Source organism: Muscardinus avellanarius (assembly GCF_963383645.1).
Source record: "Muscardinus avellanarius genome assembly, chromosome: 4".
NCBI lineage: Eukaryota > Metazoa > Chordata > Mammalia > Rodentia > Gliridae > Muscardinus > Muscardinus avellanarius.
The window spans coordinates 14,449,114-14,469,243 of record NC_137789.1 but is presented as its reverse complement, the minus strand read 5'-3'; positions in this window follow the sequence as shown (position 1 = coordinate 14,469,243).

The window sequence follows — 20,130 nt, the reverse complement described above, 5'->3', positions numbered from 1 at the left end:
TGTGCTAAATACACATCAGTTTTAAATATTTATTTATTTATTTATTTATTTATTTATTTATTTATTTATTGTGGTACTAGGGATGGAACCCAGGGGCATTCTACCTCTGAGCTCCACTCCCAGCCCTATTCTTTATTCTTTATTTTGAAACAGGGTCTTGCTAAGTTGCAAAGGGCCTCACTAAGTAGCTGAGACTGGCTGAGAACCTGTGATCCTCCTGTCTCAGCCTCCCAAATGCTGGGATTACAAGCATGTGCCACCACGCCTGGCTTCACATCAGTTATTAATTTAGTACCCCCAAAAAAGTACTAACTTATTAATCTTTTTTGGGGGGATACTGGGAATTAAACCTAGGGTCATTCTATCTCTGAGCGGCACCCCTAACCCCTGTGTGTGTGTGTGTGTGTGTGTGTGTGTGTGTGTGTGTGCGCGTGTGTAAACAGGGTCTCATTTGGTTTCTGAGAGTCTCACTAAGTTGCTGAGGCTGGCCTGGAGCCTGTAATCCTCCTGTCTCAGCCTCCCAAGTACTGGGATACTATAGGCATGTGCCACCATGCTGGGGTATTAAAACGTTTAAGAAATGTTGATTATATATTGAAATGATGATGGGCTGGATAAATTGGGTTAAATACAACATATTATTAAAGTCAATTTCATCTGTTTCTTTTAAATTTATCAGGGCAGCTGGGCGTGGTGGCGCTCCCCGTGCTTGGGAGGCAGACAGGAGGATTGCGCAGGTTCGAAGCCAGCCACGCGCGCTGGCTTAGGAGACCCTGTTCCCAAATAAAAATGTAAAAATAGGTCTGGGAGTGTAGCCCGGAGGTAGAAGGGCTTCCAGGAACCCCAGTACTACCAAAAAAAAAAAATTATCCGGGCACTAGAATCTCGAAAGAACAGCCAAATCCTGTGTCTTGGATGATATTTTCGTGGGTCAGCACACCTCTGAAACCCATGCTGGGGCCCAGAGGCACTTGGCAAGATGCATGAGTGAGTGCCAGGCAGAGGGGTTTCTGCAGCTTGTAAGAAACCATCGCTAAGCCTGGCGTGATTATTCAGGCCTATAATATCAGTAGTTGGGAGGCTGAGACAGGAGGATTGCAGGTTCGAGGCTAGCCTCAGCAACCTAGCAATAACCTCAGTAACTTAGTGAGACCCTTTTTCACGTTAAAAAAATACAATAGGGCTGGGGATATAGTTCAGGGGTAGAATGCCCCTGGGTTGCACCCCCAGTATAAATAAATAAAAAAAAAAAAATAAATAAATATAGGGCTGGGGTATAGCTTGGAGCTAGAATACCCCTTGGTTAAATCCCTGGTACCAATGTAAATACGTAAAAAATAAAAAATAGTCAGGCATGGTGGCACATGCCTGTAATCCTAGTACTTGGGAGACTGACACAGGAGGATCTTAGGTTCGAAGCCAGCCTCAGCAATTTAGTGAGGCTTTCAACAACAGGGTCTCACTGAGTCGCAGAGGGCCTCACTAAGTATCTGAGGCTGTCTGCGAACCATAATCCTCCCGTCTCAGCCTCCCAAATGCTGGGATTACAAGTGTGTGCCACCACACCCAGCTTTATTTCTTATTTTGATACAGGGTCTCACTGAGCTGCAGAAGGTCTCATTAAGTAGCTGAGGCTGGCCGTGAACCATAATCCTCCCGTCTCAGCCTCCCAAATGCTGGGATAACAAGCGTGTGCCACCGTGTTCGGCTCTTTAATGCTTTTTAAAAGAAGTAGGGGATGGGGAGGGAATTGGGTGCGATGTGCATATATGTCTCCACCATCTTTTTTTTTTTTTTTTTTTTGGTACTGGGGATGGAACCCAGGAGCTTTCTTCCCCCGGGCTACCCTCCCAGACCGATTTTTTCTATTTTGTTTGAAAACAGGGTCTCACTAAATTGCCGAGAGCCTCACTTAGTAGCTGAGGCTGTCTTCGAACCTACGCGATCCTCCTGTCTCAGCCTTCCAGGCTCTGGGATTATAAGCATGTGCCACCATGCACGCAAGGTTTATGACCACAGTGCACCAATAAAAAAATTAAAAACAAACAAAGAAAAAAATAGAAGAATTATGTAAAATGGGGGCAGGGTGGCCCATGCTTGTAATCTCAGGATTTGGGAGGTTGAAACAGGAGAATCACAAGTTTGAAGACAACCTCAACTAGTAGTAAGACTATTACTACAAACTTACTACTAGTAGCAACCTAACAAGACTGTTTCAAAACAACAAAATACAGATATTGGGCTGGGGGTGTAAATAGGAGGTAGAATGCCCCTGGATTCAATCTCCAGTAACACGCACCCCATATGCATTACCTAATCACCTACACATTTTGAAAATATATAGAAAGAGAGTCGGGCATGGTGGTGAACACCCGTGTTCCTAGCTACTCTGGAGGCTGAGGCAGGGGAGGGAGGGATTGCAGGTTCAAAGCCAGGCTTGGCAATTTTGCAAGTACCTATGTCAAAATTGAAACAAATAAAAAATAAAAAGGGCTGGGGGTAGCCAGGCATGGTGGTGCGCACTTGTAATCCCAGCATTCGGGAGGCTGAGACAGGATTGTGGTTCACGGCCAGCCTCAGCTACTTAGTGAGGCTCTTTGCAACTCAGTGAGGCCGTGTTTCAAAATAAAGAATAAAAAATAGGGCTCGGGTGTACCTTGGAGGTAGAATGTCCCTGGTTCCCATCCCCAGTACTGCAAAAAAAAAAAAAAAAAAAAAAAATGGGCTGGGGATGTAGCTCACTGGTAGAGTGCCCCCAAGTTAAATCCCCAGTCTAGCTCCCCAAGTCGAGAGAAAGTGAGAGAGAGAGGGAGAGAGGGGGGGGGGAGAAAGCCTGGGAGCTCACAGAACGAACTGTTCAAGGCTGCCAATTCTAGGCTTTTTATTCCTCTAAACATATGGATGGAGGCTGTACTGGGTTGAGGCCAAACTGCAGGAAGCCTGAGACAGGAGAGGTCCTGAGACAGGAGGCCTGAGACAGGAGAGTGTCCAGGACTCAAGGGACCGGGTCACAACAGGGCCTTCCGGCGCCCTCCCGTGCCTCTGGCCTGCCCTGGACGGTGGCTGATTTGACTGGCTGTGGAGGACGGGGGAAGCCAGGCCTGTTTTGAGGTGATGTTGCAATAGGTGTGGAGTGACTTGGAGCCTGGTTCTATTTTTTTTTTTTTTTTTTTTTTTGGTGGTAATGGGGGTGGAACCCAGAGGCTTTCTACCTTCGGGCTATACTTCCAGACCCATTTTTATATTTTATTTGGAAACAGGGTCTCACTAAGTTGCTGAGAGCCTCACTAAGTAGCTGAGGCTGGCTTTGGACCTGCGCGATCCTCCTGTCTCAGCCTCCCAAGCGCTGGGATTACAAGCGTGTGCCACCAAGCCCGGCTCTGGTTCTAGCTGCGGAGAGGGAAGAAGTGGACAAATTTGGTACTCCTCATTTTGGAGACTGGAAGGACTTCTCCTGGAGGGCACAGTCTGAGCGCTCCCAGGGGGCCTGAAGAGGCAGTGGGGCCTTCCAAGCCCTGCAGAGGCCCGTGCGGTAAGGACCTACATCAGGTTTGAGCTGGGGCAGGGTTCAGATTAGAATGGAATGTCCCATCTGGTACATGTGCTATCACCAGCCTGGAGCTGCTAAGAACGTTCTAGTTAATGTGGCTGAGTGTATACTGGTTATCCTCACGGGATCTTTGGCTTTATTCCCTTCCTCCCTCTGCTCTCCCTTCTTCCTTTCTTTCTCTCCTTTCTTTCCTTCCTTCCTCCCCTCCTCTGCCCTCCCCCCCTACCCCTTCTCTCTCTCTCTCTTAGTACTGGAGATTGAACACAGGAGTGTTCTAACTCTGAGCCACATCCTCAGCCCTCTTTTATTTATTACTTTGAAACAGTTTCTCACTAAGTCGCTGAGCCTGGCCTCGAACCTGTGGTCCTCCAGTCTCAGCCAGCCCCCCTTCACTCTTTATTATTTTGAAACAGTCTTGCAAAGCAGCTGAAGGTCTCCCTAAAGTGCTGAAGCTGGCCTTGAACCTTCAATCCATCCAAGTACGGAGGATTTCAGGCATACTTTTCCCATTTTCAAAAGGAAACAGGAAAAGGAACTCTTGAGTGGAAAGCCCCCTGAAGTTTATGGGCTGGCGGCTGCGGAAGGCAGAGGTCTTCCGGCGTTATTGTGACCAGGTTTGTTCCGCAGCCCGGCCCCACTGGAATCATGACTCATGGGCGCGGGTGGCCAACAGCTTTGGGTCAGCCAGTCTTCCCTCTAGGAGATTTTTTCGCACTTACCCCTCCCCGGCTCACTGCTTTTTACAACACAAATGGCTGCTCTGGGTCCATAAACCCCCCCGGGAGGAGGTGCAGGCCGGATCATTGATGGCTCAAAAGCTTTAAAGCCAGATGACACAGCAGTGGAGACCCAGCCCTGCCCCCTCCTCCCAGGGCTGCCTGCCTTGCAGAACACCTGCACCCCAGAAGTACCTGCACCCTAAAGTGCCCTCTCTGCAGGACTCGGCTCAGGGCTGCCCCTGGCCTGAGCTCAGCAGAGCCCGCCCCCGGGCCCTGCCTGTTTTCTGGAGCCTCTTCTGTATCATGACTCTGAGCATTCCACACATGCTTTATCCATTAGAAAGACATTCCCTGCATACTTACCCCTTTTAAAAGGAAAAGCAAAGGGCCTTTAAAAATCCTGGAGTGCTGCTGGTGGAGCAGGCAGGAGCCCAGCCGCTGCCCCTTGGGCATCGCCTGGGCAGCCAAGGTTGAAGTAAGGTTTTCACAGTCCGCCCCTGAGGATTCCTGGCACAGGGGACCATGACTCGGAGACCCTGGCACATCCTGTCCAGCGGCAAGTGCTGCCCTTCCTCTTGGCGGGGAGTCGGCTGGACCATCCAACCCTGCCCCCTCCAGCCCTCCTCCTGGCCCCAGTGAGGTTTACAAATGGCAAACCGGATCTTGAAACTCAAGAACTTAAGAGCCTCTAATGGCTCTTGTGATTGAGGAGAGGCAGAGGAGCCGATGTGCAGGCTGCCCACCCACTGTCAGAACCCAGTACCCCTAGCCCTGCGGGCTCAGTACTCCCGTGGACAGTGCAGGCCCCCGAGTCAGCAGGAAGACCTGTCCGGGCAGGCACAGCTGCTCAAAATGGGTTTGAATAATCTCAAAGCTTTGGGATGATGTAATTCTTCTAGAGACCTCTTGTCTGCAAATTCTTTTTGGAGACAGCCAGCCAGGGAAATGGAGCCAGATTCAATGCCTTTCCCGCTTCCTCTCCCAACGAACTCCTATTTACGCTTTATGACTCCACTTATGGTCACCTCCCAGAGAGATTTCCCTCTTCCCCCAGATTACTTCCAGAACAATCCCTTTCAGTGGTGCCCTGTGGCTGGGTTGGCCACAGCTCCCACCCGCAGTATCATGTTGATGGCTGGCGTCAGGACATCAGCTGGCAGCTGTTAGAGAGGCGAGCAGAGGGATGCATAGATGCAGCGGCAGCAGCAGGCGCCCTCTCTGGAAAGGGCAGCTCCCTGTTGATTTCAGCCCCTTCCCTCTCGCCCCCTCCTTCCCGTGGCCCAAATCCAGATACTGCGTCGCCTGAGCTGTGCTTTTTACCCAAGAAGCCCGGGCCGTGCCGTGAGCCGTGCCGTGAGCTCAGTGGTCCAGCAACTGCCCAGGATGCTCGAGCCGCCAGGTTCAATAAAGAGAGAGAAAGACAAGCCTTTTTAAATATAAAATGTCCTGATCAAAAGCATTCTCAATGTATACGTTCAAGGCACACTCACAGGCCAAACAAAACACTTGTGGGCCAGACCTCTCCCCCCCCCCCCCCACAGGCCAGCAATTTGCAGCCCCCGATTGTAGCAATAGCGGCCAGCATTCCTGCCCGGCTCAGCCCCTAGCAGCAGGGCTCCCTCCCTGGGCTGTTGGTTGGATGTTGCAGGCGGCGAGCCCCCCTCCCCCGTGGTATTACCATGTTTTCCTGGGAACCGCTGGCATGTCGTGTTATTCTGAATTGTTTCTTCAGTTCCTCACATGCTTTACTGATAGGCTGTGTGTGCCTGGACAAGCCATCATTTTTGAGATTCTAGATAGCTTTGTTCTTGTTCTTTCCCTCTCCCCTCTGCATATGTTGATTTTTGTTGTCTTGCTATTGGAGGAAGGCAGGCCTTAGTGTCCTGTTGGGTAGCACAGGGTACCCCGTGGGCGAGCTGTTCCCAAGCTGTGCTGGTTTCCGGCCAGCCCCATGATGACTTTTGCCCTCTTGGCTGGTTTCATCAGGGAGCAGGTATGATGATCAGATTTCTTTTCATCCTCAGTGAGTGATCATGGCAAAACCGCTTAAAGACACAAAGCAATCAGCTGCTGGGAGGAAAAGCACCCCACCCCATGACCTAAGGCTTTGCCTATCTGTGCGCTTCCTGAATATGTGAGGGGAAATTCGGTAAGGCCATAGCAGGGTCTATAGGAGTTTACTATGCACTGGGAGGTATGTAAGACTGTTGGAGAGAAAAGAAAGTAGAATTCCAGGCTGTGGAAGTGCAGTTTTTGCCTCTGAGAAAGGAGGAGTGTCTGAGAGAGGATGTATCACAACACTAATATAGTTACAACACTAATACAGTTAGAGTGTCATTTTGATTGATTGATTGATTGATTGATTGTGGGTCTGGGAATGAAACCCAAGGGCATTTGACTTCTGAGTTACACCCCTTGCCCTGTTTTTTATTCTTTATTTTGAAACAGGGTCTCACTAAGTTGCAGAGGGCCTCACTGAGAACTGCCATCTTCCTGTCTCAGCCTCCCAAATGCTGGGATAACAAGCGTGCGCCACCACGTCCAGCTCAGTTAGGGTGTTATTTAGAATTTACATCCCGTCCATATTGAGATAGACTGCTTGCAAATTAGAAGTTTTCCTGTATTGAGTCTTGTAGATGGTAAATAGGAGTCGGGAATCCCTGAAGTGCTTGGGACAGGAATTGTTTTGGATTTTGGAATTTGGAATCCTCACATGTTGTACTTAATGAGAAATCTTGGGGCTGGCAACCGAGCGTGAACATGAAGTCAATTTCTGCTTTACCTCCATCTCATGCGCATAACCTGCAGGTACTTTGATGCAATCGTTTTATTAATTTTGCACATGACACAACGTTTTGTGATGTGGAATTTTCCATGCACGGTGTCTCCTCTGAGCTTCAAAGGTTGGATTGTAGAGCATTTCGGGTTTCATAGATTTGGGTAATATATGTTTGGATTAGGGGACCATCAATTTGCATTAGCTAACTTTATACAGAATCCCTAGTGAGCACTTCAATGCAGCTGCCCCCCACCCCATTTTCCAGCATGTCGGGTGCAGGACTGCGCGAGGTTGCAGATGCACCTTGAGAACTTGGGGATCCTTCTGAGCCCTGCCCTCTGAATCTAGTGCAGAGAGACCCGCATTTGATTTTGCAAATGGCCACAATAGCAGAACGAAGTCGTTGTCCTTAGAGAGAAGGAAGGCTTCAGAGAGGAGGGCACTGAGGGGTTTTCCGGGGGACAGGATGCTGGGGCCTGTGGGTTGGTCTGAGCCTGCTTCCAGGGCAGATGAGCTGTTGGTGGGCAGGGCTGGCGGGGAGGGGTGCAGAAGGAGACAGGTTTGCCTGCTGCAGAGGAGCGGGGCGTCAGGCTCTTAGCTGGACGCGGATGCTAATTCCTCCATCTGGTTGATGGTTTGGATTCCCGGTAATAATGTCAGGACAATCACCTGCAAACGCTGGCATGCCTTGAGCCCAGGGACGGGCACCTTGCCAGGTGTTTCGCCTGCCTTTCCCCGGGTCCTGCTCAGTACCACCTACAGGGCACCAGCCGTCCTCAACCCCATTTTTCAGAGTGGCAAAACTAAGGCTCAGAGAGATTAAGTGACCTTGGAAAGTTCAGACAGCAGTAAAATTGTAGCTGTGACCAAAGTGCAAAGCCTGAGTTTGGAACCAATCTGTTAATTTATTTTTTTGATATACTGGGGATTGAAACAGGGGCCCTCTACCTTTGAGCTACATCCCTAGCTCTTATTTTTTTATTTTTGAAATAGGGTCTCACTAATAGCTGAGGCTGGCTTTCAATTTGTGAACCTCCTGTCTCACCCTCCCAAATACTGGGAATTACAGGTGCCATTGTGATGCCTGGAAATTTTGAGTCTAATTTAATTTTTATATTACAAATATATAGCCGGGTGTGGGGCACACGCTTGTAATCCCAGCATTCTGGAGGCTGAGACAGGAGAATCGCGGTTCGCTGACAGCCTCAGCTACTTAGTGAGGCCATTTGCAACTCAGTGAGACCCGGTTTCAAAATAAAGAATAAAAAATTGGGCCGAGGGTGTAGTTTGAAGGTAGAATGCTCCTGGGTTCCATCCCCAATACTGCAAGAAAAAAAAGAAATATATATATATATTTGTGTTACTGGGGATGGAACCCAGGGCACTTTACCACAGAACTTCACTCCCTCCCTTTTAATTTATTATTTCTTTTTAGACAAATTCTTGCTGAGTTGCCTAGGCTGGCCTCAAACCCGCCATCCTCTGTCTCAGACTCCCGAGTATTGGTGTTTGAGGTGTGTACCTCTGCACCCATCATTTACAACTTATTTATTTATTTATTTTTTGGTGGTACTGGGGGTGGAACCCAGGGGCTTTTCTACCTTTGGGCTATACTCCCAGACCTATTTCATACTTTATTTGGAAACAGGGTCTCACTAAGTTGCTACAAACCTCACTAAGTTGCTACGCTCAGCTCCAACCTTTTTTTAATTGAGTAAAATGTATGGAACATAAAAGCGATCGTGTTAGCTGTTTTAAATGTACGAGTCAGTGGAATAAGGTTATTCACGCTGTTGCAGGACCACAGCCATTTTCCCAGTGTTTTTCATCATCCTAAGCTGAACGTCCGTAGTCTCTGCCCATTAAAGCGTCTCCCCTTGCCCGTCCCTGGAGACTGCTTTAACGCTGGCATTCTGATGACCTCTTCTATGTAGAATCATGCAGCCTTTGTCCTTTTATGACTGTCTTAGTTCACGTAGCAGAACGTGTTCAAGGTACACCCCTGCTCTAGCGGGTCACCATTTTATTTGTATACTGGGAATGGAACCCGGGGGCCTTCTACATCCCTTAGCTAAGTCCCAAGCCCTTTTTATTTTTATTTATTTTGAAATGGAGTCTAAGTTCCTAAGACTGGCCTTGAACTGTGTGCTGCTCCTGTCTCAGCGTCCCAGGTTCTGGGTTCCAGGCGGGCGCCACCATGCCTGGCTCATGATTTTGTTCATTTTTAGGACGCCATAATTTTTTTATTGTATGTACATACTGTATTTCATTTATTCATCTGTGGAGAGGTATTTGGCTTGCCCCCCCCACACCCTTTTAATGGTACTAGGGAATGCCCAGGGGCTTTCTTCCTCCGAGCTACACACTCCCAGTCCTATTTTGTATTCTTTTTTTTTTTTTTTTTTCCCTTCAGTACTGAGGATGGAACCCAGGGACATTCTACCTCCAAGCTACACCCCCTGTCCTATTTTTTCTTCTTTATTTATGATTTGTGTGTGTGTGTGTGTGTGTGTGTGTGTGTGTGTGTGTTACTGGAGATGGAACCCAGGGGCTTTTCTGCCTCAGGGCTATACTCCCAGATCCATTTTACTTCTTTATTTGGGAACAGCGTCTCACTCAGTAGCTGAGGCTGGCTTCAAACCTACAAGATCCTCCTGTCTCAGCCTCCTAAGTGCTGGGATTACAAGCGTATGCCACCATGCCCGGCATAGACTTTATTTATTTTTTTTAAACAGGGTCTTAAGTTGCGGAGGGCCTCACTAAGTAGCTGAGGCTGGCCGCAAACCGCGATCCTCTGGTCTCAGCCTCCCGAAGGCTGGGATGACGAGCGTGCGCCCCGCGCCCGGCTGCGTGCAGGTGTTTGGAGAGCAGCCGCGCTGGCACTGCTTTCCAGCATGGCTGCACCTGTCTGCGTTCCGCTTGTTTGTTCTTCGTCTTCCTCCCCAGAGCCGGCCTGGTAAGATGGCGTGGTCCCTCCTCGTGGTTTCAACTCCATTTTCCTAATGGCCGACGATGCTGAGACTCTCATGATCTTATTGACTACTTGTATGTCGTCTTTGGAGATTTTTTTTTTTTTTTTGTGGCTATTGAGTTTTAAGAGTTCTTTATATGTTCTGGATATTAATCCCTTTTAGTTGTACAATTTGCAAATATATACTCCCCCATGCTATGGGCTTTTCTTTTAATTTCTTTTTCTTTTATTTTTTTTGTGGGTTTGGGGATGGAACCCAGGGGCTTTTGGCCTCCGGGCTACAGCCCCCTGCCCTATTTTTTATTATTTTGAAACAGGGTCTCACTAAGTTTCCGAGGGCCTCACTAAGTAGCTGAGGCTGTCTGCGAACTGTGATCCTCCGGTCTCAGCCTCCCCAATGCTGGGATTACAAGCGCATGCCACCACGCCCGGCTTCCTTTTAATTTCTTGGTCATATCCTTTGATACTTTTTTTTTTTCCTGTGTATGTGTTTTGTGGTACTGGGGATTGAACCCAGAGGCTCTCTACCTCTGAGTTACACCCCCAGCCCTTTTTTCTAGTTTGTAAATGGGATCTCTCCTTAGGTTTCTGTGAGTCTGGCTACATTGTTGAGGCTGTCCTCAAACCTGCCATCGTCCTGTCTCAGCCTCCCAACTACCAGGATTATGGGCGTGCGCCACCATGCCTGGTCACACTTTTAATTTTGATTTTTTTTGATTGCTCTGCTGTTGGTGTGAGGCATGGACATTTTAAGAAACTCAGCTGGGGCCACTCGATCAGAAGCACAGAAGCGCCGGCCTCCTCTGTCACTTGGCCAAGCTGCCCCTGGGGCTTCCTGCCCTCCAGGCCGGCTATCACTGTTGACCCTGTGCCCGGTTCTTTGGTCTGTGACCTGTTATCTTGCCCATCTGCTAGCAGCTCTGTTGGGTGGGCGCTGTTATTCCACTTGGAACGGGCGGAGGGGGCACCAGTTCTCTTGTACCTGACAGATCCAGGGAGGTGGATACATAGCATCCCCCTGCCCCCCCCCCCGCCCCCGGAAATGCTGGCAGAAGTAATTATCTTCCAAAGCCCTTTCTGGGCTCTGCAGCCCATGGTGTCTCAGCAAGTAGTAAGTAAGGATCTCATCAACCTAGTGAGACCCTGTTTTTTGTTTTTTTTTGGCGGGTCTGGGGATGGAACCCAGGGGCATTCGACCTCTGAGGTACACCTCCTGTCCCATTTTTTTATTCTTTATTTTGAAACCGGGTCTCATTGAGTTGCAGAGGGCCTCACTAAGTAACTGAGGCTGTCCGTGAACTGCGATCCTCCAGTCTCAGCCTCCCAAATGCTGGGATTACAAACGTGCGCCACCACGCCCAGCTGGCTGAGTAAAACCCTGTTTTAAATAAGAAATAAAATCAGGCTGGGGCTGTAGCTTGAAGGTAGAATGCCTCTGGGTGTAATCCCCAGTATCACACACACAAAAAATAAGTAAATAAAAGGAAAGCTTGGTTTCTTCTACCGCGTGATGGTCTGGGCCACATAGGGACCCTGTAGCGTCCTCGCCAGCAAGAAGCAGCAGAGACGCCCCTCACGAGGAGTCAGCAGTCTTGAGCTTTCCAGCTTGCAGAATCATGAGCTGATTAAACATTACAACTAGGGATAGAACCGTGGGGCCTTCCACCTCTGAGCTACACCCCCAGCCCGATATTATTTTTGATTATTTTGAAACAGGGTCTCCCTAATTGAGGGCCTTGCCGAGTTGCTGAGGCTGGCCTTGGACCTATGATCCTCCTGTCTCAGCCTTCCAAGTACTGGGGTTACAGACGTGCGCCACCCCACCTGGCTCCTTTTTTACTTATAGATGATGCTCCTGGGGGATTCAGTTATAGGAGTGGAACATGGTTCAGAGAACCACAGGCATGCTTACCACGACAGAACGGATGGCTGGTTTTAGCGTAGTGTCGACTGGAGTCCGTGGCATACCATTGATACTTTTGAAAGATAGATGTCAGACGGGTGTCGTGGCACACTCTCGTAATCCCACTGTGTGGGAGACTGAGACAGGAGGCTCCCAGGCTTGAAGCCAGCTTCAGCAGCGTAGTGAGACCCTGTTTTTATTATTTTTATTTTTTTTGTGTGTGTGTGGCACTGGGGATTGAACTGAGATACACCCTCAGCCCAATTTTTTATTCTTTATTTTGAAATAGGGTCTCACTAAATTGCAGAGGGCCTCACTAAGTAGCTGAGGTTGGCTGCTTACCTGGATCTTCCTGTCTCAGCCTCCCAAGCACTGGGATTATAAGCATGGACCACCATTCCCAGCTTGAGACCTTGTTTTAAAATTAAAAAAAAAAAAAAAAAAAAGCAGGGCCTGGTGGTCCATGCTTGGAATCCCAGGATTTAGGAGGCTGAGACAGGAGGCTTCTGGTTCGAGGACAGCCTCAGCTACTTAGGCCCATTGCAACTCATTGAGAACTTGTTTCAAAATAAAGAATAACAAATAGGGCTGGGGGTGCAGCTCAGAGGTAGAATGCCCCTGGGTTTCATCCTCAGGACCAACAAAATTAAATTAAATTAAATTTAAAAAACAAAAATAAATGAGGCAGAGCTAAGGGGGTTAGCTCATGTGGTAGAACACTCCTGGGTCCGGCCCCAGTACCACAAAATAAATAAGTAAATAGATATGTGTGTAAATAAGTTAAAGGAATAGAAAGAATAGATGTCTCTTCCAGACTGGTCCTGCTGCAGGAAAGTAAACAACACCTGGGCTCCGCTGAGGACCTAGAACACAGCCACTGAGGGTTGGCTGGAACCACATCCCTTTCCCGTATGTATCCCTTGCCTCACCTCACAGGGGACCATGATTTTGAATCTTGATCCTGATTAGGTCCTCTTGGGGAATCAGAAAACAAACAGACAAACAAACAAACAAACACTAAATCGGGTGTTCCTAGATAGGTTCCTGTGTCTAAATACCATGCTCCTTCCTTTAGCGAATCCCTCAAGGTGCTCAGCTTGCTGGTCTCAGCTGCGTTTGCTTTGCGCTGAGCAGCCTATTTCATTGTATAAATAAACAGTGGCTTATCTTTCTGTCCTCACAGACCTGAGAAGGTGTTGTGTTCTCTTTTTGGCCACACACTACTGGTCTGGTGTTTTTGCACGCTAGGTGTGAGATTCTGTCTGGGATCTGTCGCTAGGAACCGATCAATGGCGACTTTGGATTCTCCTGGCGTCGCCGATGCATCAGGTCGTAAGAGGGTTTTGGACCATGCATGGATAACCTGGAAGCAGGGCCCTGGTGTGATGGTCCTGTGCACTGGTCTGGATTCCCAGGGCCACTGTCACTCCTGTGAACAATGCCTTCATTGTGCCTTAAGCAAAGGAAGTTAACTGGACGCTGTCAGTTTCCATATCATGAACTGAGGACAAAAATCTAGGTCCTTTTTTCTTTGTGAGATAGATGATTTATTTATTTATTTATCATTTATTTATTTATGGTATTGGAGATTAAACTCAAGGGTATTTTACCTCCTAGCTACACCCCCAGCCCTATTTTGTTTTTTATTTTTTATATTTATTTATTTATTTAATTTATTGTGGTACTGGTGATGGAACCCAGGGGCATTCTACCCCCAGCACTATTTTTTATTCTTTGTTAAAAATTATTATTATTATTATTATTATTATTATTATTATTATTATTTTGGTGGTACTTGGGGATGGAACCCTTCTATCTCCGGGATATACTCCCATACCTATTTTATATTTTATTTGAAAGCAGGGTCTCTTAAGCCAGTGAGGCTGGCTTCGAACTTGCGAGAGCTTCCTGTCCTGCCTCCCAAGCACAGGGATTACAAGCATGCGTCACCCCGCCCGGCTTTATTCTTTATTTTGAAACAGGGTCTCATTGAGTTGCAAGAGGCCTCACCAAGTAGTAGCTGAGGCTGGCTATGAACCACAATCCTCCTGTCTCAGCCTCCTAAATGCTGAGATTACAAGCGTGCGCCAAACACGCCCGGCTTATTTTTTATTTTAAAACAGAGTCTCAGCCAGGCTTGGTGGCGCACGCTTGTAATCTCAGCATTCTGTAGGCTGAGACTGGAGGATCGCGGCTCGCGGACAGCCTCACCTACTACTTAGTGAGGCCCTCTGCAACTTAGTGAGACCCTGTTTCAAAATAAAGAATAAAAAATAGGGCTGGGGGTGTAGCTCGGAGGTCAAATGCCCCTGGGTTCCATCCCCAAACCCGCAAATAAAAGAAAAGAAAACAGAGTCTCACTAAGTTGCAGAGGGCCTCACAAGTTGTTGGCCACGAACGGGCACTCCTCCTGTCTCTGCCACCACACCTGGCTTTTTGAGATTTAAGTGAGATGGTGTGCGCAAAGTGAGCCTGAAAAATGCTGTCGGTGCGAGTTTAAGAGCTTTCTTCCACGGAGCAAATCTGATGCCCCAGAGAGAGACAGGACTCCCCAAAGGCCAGACAGAGGCGACGTCCAGTTGGGTTCTTCTCTAGGTGGGCCCTGGGCGCCAGCAGGGTCGCAGTCCAGTGGACCTGGTACTGGGCCTGGTGAACCCTGCTTATCTAGGTGGTTTCCACTTTGCACAAGGTGGGCTGGTCGGGAGCTGTGTTTGCTTGTTACCAGCCCGGATACCTCCCACCAGGATAAGCCTCCCAGAAACTGATAACCTGACTGTAGCTGAACAGAATGGGCAGCAGGAGATGCTCACCTGCTCACAGGCCTCCTCCTGGCTGCCCCCCCATCCCACGCTTGAGACCCAAATTACTGGAGCAGGTGGCAGGCAGGGTCCTCCTTACAGCAGGGGAACCTGGCTATCAGCAAGATTATTTTATTTTATTTTTGGTGGTACTGAGGATTGAACCCAGTGCTTGCTTGCCTGGTGATGCTCTACCACTGAATTACATCCATAGTCTTTTTTATTTTGAGAAAGGGTCTTGCTGGATTGTAGGTGTGCACCACCATGCCCGGCCTTCGCCAAGATTTATTCATATATTTCTTGCATCAGGCCTAGTACCTGCGCTTTTTACAACCCCAGGCTCTGCCTGGGGATTTGAATCATTCTGGTAGTTGGGTGAGAACAACCAAATATAACTGTCCACATACATTAGAAAGGGGAGTGGCAAATGCCTGTATTTCTAGTACTTGGGAGGCTGAGACAGGAAGATCACAGGTTTGAGGCCAGCCTCAGCAATTTAGCAAGATCCTGTTTCCAAATAAATAAAAATGGCTGGGCAGAATGCTCTTGGATTCAATTCCTTTTATGGGAGAGGGAGAGGGAGGGAGGGAGGGAGGGAGAGAGAGAGAGAGAGAGAGAGAGAGAGAGAGAGAGAGAAGAGGGAGAGAGAGAGAGGCAGACAGACAGACAGACAGACATGGTGGGGGGCAGTGTAGACTCCTGTTGTAGACTTGAGTTTCTCCCAGGATTTTAATTCTTTTTTTTTTTTTTTTTTTTTTTTTTTTTGGTGGTACTGGGGTTCGTGGAAGCCCTTCTACCTCCGGGCTACACTCCCAGACCTATTTTTACATTTTTATTTGGAAACAGGGTCTCTTACGCCAGCTGAGCTGGCTTCAAACCTGTGCGATCCTCCTGTCTCTGCCTCCCAAGCGCGGGGATTACAAGCGTGCGCCACCATGCCTGGTTCTCCCAGGATTTTAAAGCTCTTAAAATCTTCTGGGGCGTGTGACTTACCCCCCGGGTTTCTATGTCCTCATCTGAGTAACTGGCAGACAGAGTCCCCACTAGCTACTGACTGGGGTGAGGAGTGAAATTCTGTGCCTGAAGCCCTCCACGGAGCCGGCAACGGCCAGGTGCCCACCGCACACGGTTGGCATGCCCCGGCGTTGCTCCGCTAGGGCTGGCACAGTGTGTGTTTAGCTCACCGGGGCTGGATGAGCAAAAATGTTCATTGCCTTAGAGGTTGTAAAACCCATTTATGCATGCCGCTTTCTTTCTTCTCTTCCCCGTGGTGGAGTCCAGGACCCAGGCTTGAGCCCTGTCTATAGAAGAGCCCATGAAGGGTCTTCCTTTCTCGTGGACCTGTATGTCCTCATCTTTAAAGTCACACTATTGCACATGGAGTGGCTCTGTCACCAGGCTCTGTTCCACGCATTCCACCTTCACATTTAATCCTTACAACTGTCCAGATGGTTGATACTGATTTCCTCATTTTACAGATGGAAAAACAGGGGCAGAGCGTTAAGTAACTTTCTAGGACGAGGTGGCAGGGCCAGGCAGCCTCGGTTGGTTTCTGCATCAGTGTGTTCTGGCTAGAGACGATCTCTGCCTCCAGGCAGGCAGATTGAGGTGGGCACTGGAGAAGTTGATTGATAGCCCCGGCTGGCGTCCATCCCCCAGCAGCACAGTGTAGACAAGTAACGCCCCGAGGTGAGCAGAAGCGTGGAGACTGGAAGACGGATGGCGCCTAGTCCCGGCACACAGGTCCTCCCTGGTCCCCTCTGGCAGCTCCAAGGATCATCCGCATTCTTTTGTCTTTCTGGAATGTTGCTGGATTGAGGATGGTTCTATGGGTAGGGCTGACATTTGGGGCTGAAACTCTGTCTTTTTTATTTATTTATTATTTATTTATTTTGTTTTTGCGGTACTGGGGATGGAACCCAGGAACACTCTACCTCCAAGCTATACCCCCCAGCCCTATTTTATATTCTTTATTTTGAAACAGGGTCTCATTGAGTTGCATATGGTCCCACTGAATTGCAAAGGGCCTCACTAAGTAGCTGAGGCTGTCTGCAGACCGCAATCCTCTCGTCTCAGCCTCCCAAATGCTGGGATTACACGCATGTGCCACCATGCCTGGCAAAGTCTGCCTTTTATAGACATGCTCCTGCTCTATGTCCCCAGTTCAACTTGCCTAGGGTCAAGTTAAAAGGTGATCACAGATTCATGTCCAACCACTTGTTCCTCCTTCACACCCAGTCCCCCATGGGGAAAAGGTGCCTCTGCGCTGGTTGGGACTTTGGTCAGCGGGAGCCCACTGGCAGAAGCTTGTCCCATTTGCCCTGGTAGGTCCCAGGCCAAGCACAAACAAACCCTCCCAGCCAAGAACCAGTAGCTGCAAAGTCGCTTCCTCCTCCCCCATCGTTGACAACGGTGGAGTAATAAATTACGCTTTTTAAGGATGAGAGTATTGCCCAGCTGTTGAGTGGTTTAAATTTCCAGATGTTCCTCTGCCCAGAAAACAGAGAAGGGTGCAGGGTGGATCTCTTTAAAAGTTGGTGCGCGGGATGGTTCATTAAATTTCAGGGGCTTGCCTTCCATCCCAGGGGAGGTGTGGCGTCTCCCTGGAGGGAGGGGGCAGCCACCTGCTAAAGGGCCAGGCTGACTGAAGAATCAGCTCGTGGAGCCAGGTGAACTGGATTTGCAGGCAGGAGGCCTGAGTTCTGGGCCCTGCTGGTTCTGTGACCCTTAGCCGAGCAGAGGACCCCTTTGAGCCTCAGTTGCTGATACTTGTTAAAAATACATTTCCATGGTGTGGTAAGAAAAGGCGAGTGCTCTAAAATGTCTTGGCAAAGCGATTTTACTTTTTGTAAAAAGGGCCTTGCCTCCAGGGAAGCCAGGTGTGCAAGCACACTCGTGAGAAGTCGACCCTATTTTTATTCCTAATGCAAATTTCTGCACTCGACTCCTATTGGTGGGGGTGTGGCTTCACAGTCTCACGCGATTGGCTGGTTCATCTGGAACCGGATGCTGGGGAAGGGGTTGGCTTCTGCGATTTTCAGGATATGGAAACTCATAAATGGGACCTTGGACAAGGTTAAAAAGTGGTTAAATTAAGCTATTTTTGGGTAGAAAAGAATTAATTATATTCCTTCATATTTGGTGTTGAGAACTAGAGAAAGCATATGGCTTGGTGTATGTAGCCTGATAGGTTTTAGCTCTGTCTCGAGAGGTGTTTTGAGTTGCATCCGACAGCTGAAGAAGGAAAAGTCAAATTCACCCTCTTATTTTATTTATTTATTTATTTAGTACTGGGGATTACACCCAGGGACAGTCTACCTCTGAGCTATACTCCCCATCCTTTTTATTTTTTATTTTAAAATAGGATCTAGCCAAGCGTGGTGGCTGCAAGCTTGTAATCCCAGCATTCGGGAGGCTGAGACTTGAGGATCATGGTTTGCGGACAGCCTCAGCTACCTAGTGAGGCCCTCCGCAACTCAGTGAGACCCTGTTTCAAAATAAAGAATAAAAAATAGGGCAGGGGGTGTAGCTTGGAGGTCAAATGCCCCTAGGTTCCATCCCCAGACCCACAAAAATAAAATATAAAAAAAATAATAAAATAGGATCTCTTAGCTGGGTGGTGGCAAATGCTTGTAATTCCAGTACTTGGAAGTCTGAGACAGGAGGATCTTGGTTTGGGCCAGACTCAGCTACTTAGGCCCTCTGCAACTTAGTGAGACCCTGTTTCAAAATAAAGAATAAATTAATAATGGGGCTGGGGATGTAGTTCAGTGGTAGAATGCCCCTGGATTCAATCTCAGTACCATACACACACACAAAAAAAAAAAAAAAAAAAAAAAAAAAAAGGAAGAAAGAAAAAAATTTGTTGTGTAAAGCCGGGCGTGGTGGCGCACACTTGTAATCCCAGCATGTGGGAGGCTGAGACGGGGATATGAGTTCGCAGACAGCCTCAGCTACTTAGTGAGGCCCTTTGCAACTCAGTGAGACCTGGTTTCAAAGTGAAGAATAAAAAGTAGGGCAGGGGGTATAGCTCAGAGGTAGAATGCTCCTGGGTTCCATACCCAGTACCACACAAGAAAGAAAGAAAGAAAGAAAGAAAGAAAGAAAGAAAGAAAGAAAGAAAGAGAAAGGTGTATGTAAAACACACATTGAATTTTGAAGACTTAGTAGAATTTCTTAAAACTTGTGTACATATCCCATAGTTGAGTTTTCCATTCATCTGTGAGATTACTCAGTCACAAAAAGCAAGAAATTGGGTGTTCTCCCAAATATATGGAAGCTAGGGAGAAAATGGGTCATAGAAAGAACTGTGGATGAAAAAGGAGATACTATAGGTGAGCAAATAAGGTGCCCTGACAGAGGGGGGTGTGAGGAGGAAAGAAGGACATTCCCTAGTGTACATGGTGTACATTCACAGACATTGCAGTCAGTCACTAAGCCACACATGAGGAGGAGGGAGGGGTGGGAATTGGATAAGGGCTAATTGAGTGATGTGTGTGCATGGATGCCTCTACCGTCTTGTGCTCCATTAAGATGTATGCCTGCAGTGCACTGATACAAAACTTAAAAAAAATTTACGTCGATTCAACATGTTGAAGAGGATTTGGATGTACTAGTTTAAAAAATATATCAAGCCAGGCTTGGTGGCGCGCGCATTTGGGAGGCTGAGACAAGAGGATTGTGGTTTGAGGACAGCCTCAGCTACTACTTAGTGAGGCCCTTTGCAAGTCGCTAAGACCCTGTTTCAAAATAAAGAATAAAAAATAGGGCTGGGGATCCCAGCGTTAGGGAGGCTGAGACAGGAGGATCGCGGTTCACAGACAGCCTCGGCTATTTAATGAGGCCCTTTGCAACTCAGTGAAACCCTGTTTCAAAATTAAGAATAAAAAATAGGGCTGGGTGTAGTGCAGAGGTAGACTGCCCCTCGGTTCCATCCCCAGGACTGCAAATAATAATGATAATAATAATAATAATAATAATAATAATAATAATAAAAATATCAATAATAACAACAACTACTACTGCCACAAAGAGTGAGTTTTTGGTTTAACTGTGATGAAAAAGCTTGATAGCTTCTTCTCCTCTTCCTCCCTCTTTTTTTCTCTATGGTTGGGATTGAACCCAGGGTTATTCTACCTTCAAACTTCACCTCCAACCCCCCCCCTTTTTTTTTTTTTGGTGGTACTGGGGATGGGACCCAGGAACCTTCTACCTCCGGGCTACACTCCCAGGCCTATTTTATATTTTTATTTGGAAACAGGGTCTCTTAAGCCAGCTGAGGCTGGCTTTGAACCTGCGGGACCCTCCTGTCTCCACCTCCCAAGCGCAGGGATTACAAGAGTGTGCCACCACACCCAGCAAGACTCTGTTTTGAATTAAAAAATAAAAAGTGTTGGGGGTGGCCGGGCAT